This window comes from Myotis lucifugus, unplaced genomic scaffold (genome assembly GCF_000147115.1).
Source record: "Myotis lucifugus unplaced genomic scaffold, Myoluc2.0 scaffold_98, whole genome shotgun sequence".
NCBI lineage: Eukaryota > Metazoa > Chordata > Mammalia > Chiroptera > Vespertilionidae > Myotis > Myotis lucifugus.
In genome coordinates, this window is record NW_005871146.1 from 953,493 (window position 1) to 962,826 (window position 9,334).

The 9,334-nt window shown below is 41.5% G+C and overlaps 1 protein-coding gene and 1 pseudogene across 3 annotated transcripts in view; one reads left to right on the forward strand and one right to left on the reverse strand.

Moving 5' to 3' along the window:
- Positions 1-9,334, reverse strand: part of ATP8A2 (ATPase phospholipid transporting 8A2) — a 547,249-nt gene that overhangs the window by 352,226 nt on the left and 185,689 nt on the right. The gene's annotated exons all lie outside the window — the stretch shown is intronic.
- LOC102433369 lies at positions 7,703-8,475 on the forward strand (annotated as a pseudogene).

Consider the following 9,334-nt stretch of genomic DNA (forward strand, 5'->3'; position numbering starts at 1 on the left):
AGGGTGGGGGTCCCCGCTGGGGGGCCTGGCCAGTCTGGATGAGGGGCTGGGGGCTGTTTTCAGACTGGCCACACCCCCTTAAGGGTGGGGAGTCCTGCTGGGGTGCCTGGCCAGTCTGAGTGAGGGGCTGATGGCTGTTTGCAGGCTGGCCACAGCCCCCCAGACACCCAAGCTCCCAGTGGAGGCTGGCTGGAAGCAAGTATCTGGGATGTACTTATCTTCTATAATTGAAACTTTGTTGCCTTGATCGGGAGGCCACAGCCAGCCAGGGGCAGGCCAGGGAAGCCAGCCAGGGGCAGGCAGGAAGCTTGGCTTCCTCCTTGCTCCAGCTCCATGGGCTCCTGCTTGCTCCAGCTCCATGGCTGCTGGCCGCCATCTTGGTTGGGTTAATTTGCATATAGCCGCTCTGATTGGCTGGTGGGCATGGCTTGAGCATAGCAGAGGTGTGGTCAATTTGCATGTTTCTCTTTTATTAGATTAGATGGAACAGAGCAGAGAAACCAGAAATTGACCTCACCATTATGCTCAATTAATATTTGACAAAGGAGGCAAGAGCATACAATGGAATCAAGACAGTCTCTTTAATAAATAGTGCTGGGAAAATTAGACAGATGCATGCAAAAAAATGAAACTATACACCAACTTACTTCAGACACAAAAAAAAACTCAAAATGGATAAAGGACCTAAACGTAAGACAGGAAACCATAAAAATCTTAAAAGAATCCACAGGAGGCAAAATATCAGACATATGTCATAGCAATATCTTTACCAATGGAAACTAAGGAGAAAATAAACAAATGGGACTGCATCAAAATAAAAAGCTTCTGCACAGCAAAAGAAACCATCAACAAAACAACAAGAAAGCCCCCTGCATGGGAGAACATATTTGCCAATGTTATCTCGGATAAGGGTCTAATCTCCAAAATTTATAGAGAACTCATATATCTTAACAAAAGATAAGCAATCCAATAAAAAAAATATGGTCAAAGGACCTAAAGAGACACTTTTTGAAAGTGGAGATATAGAAGGCCAAGAGACATATGAAAACATGCTCAAAGTCACTAATCATCTAAGAGATGCAAATCAAAATGACAATGAGATACCATCTCACACCTGACAGAATGGCTATCATCAACAAATCAACAAATGACAATTGCTGGCGAGGATGTGGAGAAAAAGGAACCCTCGTGCACTGCTGGTGGGAATGCAGACTGGTGCAGACACTGTGGAGAACAGTATGGAATTTCCTCAAAAAATGAAAAATGGAACTCCCATTTGACCCAGTAATTCCACTTCTAGGAATATATCCCAAGTAACCAGAAACACCAATCAGAAAGGATATATGCACCCCTATGTTCATAGCAGCACAATTCACCATAGCTAAGATTTGGAAACAGCCTAAGTTCCCATCAGCTGATGAGTGGATTAAAAAACTGTGGTACATCTCCACAATGGAATACTATGCTGCTGTAAAAAATAAAGAGCTCTTACCATTTGCAACAGCATGGATGGAACTGGAGAGCATTATGCTAAGCGAAATAAGCCAGAGAAAGATAAATATCACATGATCTCACTCATTTGTGGAATTTAATAAACAACATAAACTGATGAACAAAAATAGATCCAGAGACAGAGAAGCATCAAACAGACAGTCAAACTTCAGAGGAAGGGGGTGGGGGGAGAACAACCAAAGAATTTGTATGCATGCATATAAGCATAACCAACACAGGCACTAGAGGGGTGAAGGCGTGTGTGTGTGGGGTGGGGTAGGGGTGGCCGGGGAGAGGTCAATGGTGGTAAAAGGATACATATGTAATACTTTAAACAATAAAGAATTTTAAAAAAAATAAATAAAAATTTTAAAAAATTACACACTATATGTCCTGGCTGGTGTTACTCAGTGGTCAGAGAGTTGACTGTGGGTTCAATTCCCAGTTAAGGGCATGTACCTGGGTTGCAGGTTCCATCCCCTGCCCTGGTCCAGGGCACATGCAGGAGGCAATCAATTGATGTGTTTCTCTCACATCTATGTTTCTCTCTCTCTCTCTGTCCCTCCCTTCCACTCTCTCTAAAAATTAGTGGGAAAAATATCTTCAGGTGAGGATTAACAACAACAAAAAAATCATGTATTATAAATTCCATTTATATGAAATAACCAGAGTGAGTAAATCCATAGATACAGAAAGCAAATTGGTGTTTGCCGAAGCCTGGGGTGCGGAGACAGGAATATGGGGAATAACTGCTTAATGAGCACAGGATTTTATTTTGGAGTGGTAAAAATATTTTGGAACTAGACACAGGTGGTGGTTATACAACATTGTGAATGTACTAAACACTGAATTGTTCACTCTAAAATGTTCACTCTAAAATTTTGTGTTATGTGAATTTCACCTCAATGAAAAAAGTAAGCTAAAAAAAGAGGAATGACCTCTAATTTTGTTTACATTCTGCTAGTAGTAAAAAGAAAATAACCAAAGCTTATTCCTTATATGAACAGACTGAACAAAATTGTCCTTCTAAAGAAATAAATACCAGAAGTAGTTTTAGAATCATCTCAACCTTGCCTCTACCCATAAAACCTTAATCTATTTGCCAATCCAACTCAAACTTTCATTCCTTTGCCCTATTTTCCCTGAAAGCAAAATTAAAATGAATGTTCATTTGTCATATTGCAGGTTGGTTTCATTAAAAGGCTGAGAGCTTAACAAATATAACAATTTAAAAAAGGGAAAAATACTCACTTTTAACCCAACATATTCAAATAATTATAATAAACTCAGAGAGTAAAGTTTAATCTGAAGTCATTAATTTAAAAATTAATATTTTTTAAGATTAGACAATTAAAATGTTCTAAGGAAGAGCTTCCCATGAAGTTAAAATCTCTATCATACCATGTCAACACTGAAAACACAAAGGCAAACTAGCCTTGCCCTGGGTAAACTTTTATAAGTTTGATGTAGAGTCTTAATGTCCTTCCCACTGGCCAATATAAAGCAAATGAAAGAAACACCAGTCTTAAAACTTCCACCACACATTTTATGACTATATAAGACTTAAAAACCTAGTTCTGGATTAAAGAGCCTAGTCAATGGTAATTGTATGCAACTTCAAAATCCATGATTTCTGGTTTTCAAGACTGGATACAGGAGGTATAGACTGGTTCAGACGAAGCCCTTACCTGGTACAGGCACAACTGTGCAAACACAAATTAGTGTTGCTCGAGCCCCATAACGTTGTCCACATTTCACACATGTTGCTACGACCAATGGAAGTATACACTTGATAAAAATAACACATCATCCCAATCCCAACCTATGTATTCTAAAATGCTAAAAAAAAAAAAGAATGATCTGTCATGACTTCTAGGTATGTTGACTAATCCTGAAAAGCTGAAAGTTAACTTGCTTCTCAAGAAATAGCTACCCTGGCCTGCAAGGAAACATGCTAGGTTCGCTACACAGCTGCACCTTACTGTGCATGGAGACTCCCACCACCCAGGACTCTGCTATACGGGGCCTTCATTGTCTCTGCTGCCTTGGACATCTGAGCTCTGGAAGAAGTCACGCTGTGCTGCTCCTGGTATCACAGGCTTTGGTTATCTCTGATGCCACATTCTTCATTCACCAACATTCTAGATCAAAGTGTGGATGATCTTGAGTATATGCAACAGATGTCTTTTTAAGTGTCACGCCCCTTGCAGGTAAGGCTCTCTACCATCCAAGAAGGTGAGTTATGTCACATGTTCTCTCAAGGTAAAGGGTGTGTAGTCATTAAATATGCAGAAGAAAATGACTGCCAAGCCTCAGGAAGCCAGAAACTGTGGCAGCAATAAGCGAGTGGACAAGCCTTTCCTGTCTCTTTGATGGTATTCTGGTTCTCTCTGGAGGGCTTTCTATATCTTCTTCATCAACTGGTTCCCTCTTCCTACACAGTTTTGGCTTCACGTGGCCCATCATAGCCCAAATGATCCAAACTGCATCTGGCTTTCCAGCTCCAGCAATCACTGCCCTCGGCAGCTGCTCTCTCTGTCTTGAACAGTTTCTGGGGCATTCGTTCCCCCCTCAACTCTATTGAGGAATAACTGACAGATGTAAACGTATATATTTAAAGTAAACAACATGGTGAGTTGATATACATATACATTGTGGAATGATTACCAAGATCAGGATAGTTACACATCCATTGCCCCACACAGTTACCTTTTCTGTGTGTGTGGTAAGAATGCTTACAACAGTACTACAGGCAGGCCTGGAGACAGACACCTCCTCACAGGAACATGCACAGTGACCACAGCGTCACTAGCAGAGATGTGGGTGGGGAATGCAATAATAAAAAGCTCAACTATCACTACCATTCTATTTACTAGTAATTTTATATTCCCTCCTAAACCTAATCAATACTTAAGGCATTTTACTCAACATGCAGGAAAGTACATTACTATTTTAATCATTCATCTTCTAACTTCTATAGTTTCTAGTAAAACTTCAGAATTTTTAGAATTGCCCCCCCCCCACTTTCTGTTACAGTAACTCCTAAAAGTTACAGGTTTGGTAATGGTTTTAAGTCATCAATGATTAATAGATTCCTATTAAGGAGACCTTCAAAAATGTCTTTGTCCTCAGAAAATGCCAGAATAGAGGCAAAATTCATATTAGTTCTGCATATAATGGGTTGTAATAAAGTCCTATTGCCTATCACTTTACATCACCAAATAATGGGTCTAGAACCATTGTCGGCAAACTGCGGCTCGCGAGCCACATGCGGCTTTTTGGCCCCTTGAGTGTGGCTCTTCCTAAGCCTTAGGAGTACCCTAATTAAGTTAATAACAGTGTACCTACCTATATAGTTTAGGTTTAAAAAATTTGTCTCTCAAAAGAAATTTCAATCGTTGTACTGTTGATATTTGGCTCTGTTGACTAATGAGTTTGCCGACCACTGGTCTAGAACAAAGAGAATCTAGTCCTGAAAAAGAAGCTGGTCTGTGATCCTTGAAAAAGAGAATTTCAGATGCAACTCTGGAGGTCTAGGGATAAAAGCCAGTAGCCTGATTCATCTTCAGTGAAACATAAAAGAAGATGGATTATTAGAACATTTGAATATTACAGCTGGTAATGAGGTTAAATTGAGACATTCCTCCTCTAGTTAGTCAATTACTCAATTTCAATTGCAAAGCTGACTTGAAGAATACCTCTCCCATCTATGAATTTATAAGTGAGACTTGCTCAGTAATGAAATTAAGTTTAATTCAAATCTATGAATACAATGAACTTGAATTAACTCAAAAAACTGAATTAATATTGAGGCAAAAGTCACATTTGCAGCAAATTAACTTTTAGAGGCATTAGTTGAATCTTATTAAACCTACATATTCAGGAGCATCATCAACTTTGGAACTGAATTTGAATCTAGGCTCTGCCATTTACTGTGTGTGATTCTGGCCAAGATACTTATCTCCTCTGAGCCTTGATTTCCTCAACAGCCAAATGGAGCCACCACATCCTATGTGGATACCTGTGCATGTTCCCTGGGATGGTTGCTTTATGGCACCCAGCACAAAGTGCAGGGTACCCATCCCCGCACTGCCTTCCTGCTGTTTAAGTGCTCAGTGATTCCTTTTGTATTGAGACTGTTGCCTTCTGTTTACTGACAGGGAGTTTGGAAATGAGCTGATATCTTCATATAAGGATTTTCTTCTGTATTATGAAGCGATGTTACAAATATTACAGAATACCAGAAGATCCCTTCAGCACAGACCTAGGTTTCTCTAAGCTTTTCAGGGGCCCTGTCTTAGATCCACCAGCTCAGAGTTTTAAGGGACACTTGCAGCCTAAAGACAGCTGCCCATCAGTCCCCTGATGTGTAAGGTTTGTTTGTTGCCAGGCACTATTTTTTTTCCAGATTAGACTGATCACTAATTCACTTCAGGCCAATGACTGTGAACTTCCCGAAATAACTGTTTCAGATGACAGAGGCTCATTGGTAATTTCCTGTCAAGTTTTTGTTTTCATTCCAAAGAATCTAGAAATTAGTAAGACTTCTCTCCTGTTCAATAAAATTAAGAACAAAATATTCAATAGGCTAAGCTAGAAAACAATAATGTAATTAGGAAGCCAGAATTGCATATAGAGGCAGTCAGCATTTAGGCTTAAATCAATCATGTATTAAGGCTGCAAATTATTTTCCTTTAAAAAATGGGGAACCATCTTGGGTCACCTACAAAACTTGGCTAAGGCCCAGCCAATATAGCTCAGTATTTGAGCATCAATCCATGTACCAAGAGGTCACTGGTTCGATTCCTGGTTAGGGCAAATGCTTGGGTTGCGGGCTTGATCCCCGGTGGGGGGTGTGCAGGAGGCAGCTGATCAATCTTTCTCTCACATTGATTTTTCTATTTCTTCATCTCTCTCCCTTCCTGTTAAAAAATCAATAAAAACATTTTAAAAAAACTTGGCCAAGAATGCAGCCCCCAAAATAACTTCATCTCTGATGCTGTGAGCTTCCTTTGTGTAAACCTCCACCCATTAATCATAGCAAGTAATGATAACCAACATATACGGTTCTTACAATATTCTATATGTTCTTTTTTTCTTTTTTTAAATTTCTTTATTGATTAAGTTATTACATATGTGTCCTTATCCCCACATTATCCCCTATCCCCCTCACTCAGGCCCTTACCCCCCTGTTGTCTGTGTCCATTGGTTATGCTTATATGCTTGCATATAAGTCCTTTGGTTGATCTCTCCCCCTTACCCCCACCCTCCTCTACCTTCCCTCTAAGGTTTGACAGTCTGATCGATGCTTTTAAAGAATGTACATATTTTAACTCACTTTAACCCTCACAAAATCCTAGAAGGTAGGTGTCAGTAAAAAAAAACCATTTTACAGTTGGGAGAGCCTAGGCAAAGATAGTTTAAGTAATTTGCGCCAAGTCACAGAGCTACAGAGTAGTAGAACCAGGATTCAAATTCAGACTATCTGACTTCAGAATTCTTGAGTTAATCACTACTCTATGCTACATCAAGTGTCCTAGAAACAAAGAGGCGCAACATATCAATTTCATGCATGTAAATCATGGCCTCACACAATCATTTAGCATCTGAGCCTTTTCTCTCACTTTTAAACCTGATACCTTATTTTTAAATATCTTTATACAAACAAGTTTGCCCATCACTTCCAAAGCATGTGCTTAATCAAATTTTAATGGTCACTGGATGTTAGAAATAGGTACTGTAGGTAGGCCTCACTGTTCATGATTCAGATATTGGATCTCACATCTTTTAAATTTAGCCTTACACAGTGATAGAAGGAAAGAGGGTCTTGCCAGAGCTATGCATACAGATTTAATCCTGCTTACGTTCCTCATCGGTTTTCCACTCTTTTCTTTTTTGTTGTTGTTGTTGTTAATCCTCACCCAAGAATATTTTTCCATTGATTTTTAGAGAGTGGAGGGGAGAGGAAGACAGAGAGAAATAAACATCAATGTGAGAGAGAGACATCAATTGGCTGCCTCCTGCACACATCCTGACTAGGGCAGGGGATGGAGCCTGCAATCAAGGTAAGTGCCCTTGTCCAGAATTGAACCCAGGACCCTTCACTCTGTGGGCCAACGTGCTGTCCATTGAGCCAAACTGGCCAGGGCTCCACTCTTTTCTTAAAGCAATTTTCACTTTAGTATATGATTTAGATATCATAAGCTAATGAATGAGAGATCAAAGAAAAATATTAGGCTCCAGCCAGGCTAGTACATACACTGGCATTTTCACAGATAGCTTTAACATCGTGGACATTAAGCCCGAGGACAGGGAGGAGCTGGGGAGGTGTTCCTGCAGCCAGTTCCACCCACACTGGTGCACATGTTTGTGCACAGCAGCGGCAAGGGGACCATCAGGCTGTGCGATATGCACTCCTCAGCCCTGTGCGGCTGACATTCTAAGTTTTCTGAAGAACTTGAAGATCCCAGGAATAGGTCTTTCTTCTAAGAAACAATTTCCTCCATCTCCTACATGAATTCAGTCATAGTGGTCGGTGCATGCTGACCTGAGAAGACCTGTCAGTGAAGGTCTGGGATCTCAACGTGGAGAGCTGCGCATGGAGACCCACGGGGCCCTCGAGCACCTTGGAAGCAAGCTGTGTTCTCTGCAAAAGGAAACAACTGCATCTCCCACAAGTCAGGGTGATGCTGGAACAGTCCGGATGCTGGGATCATGACGGGGTCCTACAACAACTTCTCCAGGCTCTTTGACAGAAACAGGTGGAGGGATGTGGTCCTGGAAGCTTCCAGAGAGAAGAGCAAGCCTGGAGCCAGGCTGAAACCTGGGAGAGTGTCCAGGCAGGAAGAGCAAGGAGGACCAGATCAGTGAGGACAGTCTGGATTCAATGAGAAGATTGTGCACCCGACCTGGCACCCTGCCGACAACATGATTGCCCTGGTTGCCACCAATAGCCTGTACATATTCCAGGACACAGTCAACTAGGAAGCACTCCAGCCGAGGCTCATCCTGCACCACAGTTTCTGTTGGGAAAGGGGTGTCCTCTCCCTGGAGCACAGGGGTTTCCTTCCTAGACTGGAGCTGGTGCACAGGCAGCCAGGGGGGCTTTGGGGGTCTCTGTGTAAGCGAAGAGCCCACTGGGGCAGACTGATGGACAGAGCTCAACAAAGCCATTACTCACAATAAATGTATTTATTTAAATCTGAGCCATCCTTTCCAGTTTATAGCCCAAAAAATAAACACCCAACAGAAAACTTGTCCAGCATCTCTTGTCCCTCCGTGGTCTGACTGGGGCTCTCACATGCCACTGCGCCAACTGCCCGGCCACCCGCTGAGCAGGCTCAGGCAGCTCGACCCCCACACATCTGTATCTATCATCACAGCTTCTGGTATAACCACCTAATAAAAGCAACACACTATACAAAGTGCTTTTAATAAAAAACAATTTTAAAAAAGAACTGCTGTTTTTAGTTGGGTTCTAATATTTGATGAGTTAAACCCTTTCCCCAGATCTGTTACAGAATAAACTGCACTTTCTGCCCCATTTATTTTCTGCCTGAATTTTAGAATCACAACAATAATGCGTTTTACTTTAAGAAAGAAAACCATGGTGCAAGCTTGAGGAAGCATCCAAACATAAAACGTGGTCAAAGGAGCATCACATGGTCTCCCATCCCACTTTTAATGAAGAAGGAGAAGGAGAAGGAGAAGGAGAAGGAGTAGGAGAGGAGGATATGCGGAGCTGGAGAGGAGAGAAAGAGAAAGACAAGGGACTAGACATGCTTATGGGCCACATAAAGCTATAGGGAAGGGGAGAGGATTGAGCTTTGGAGTTAAGGCGGAA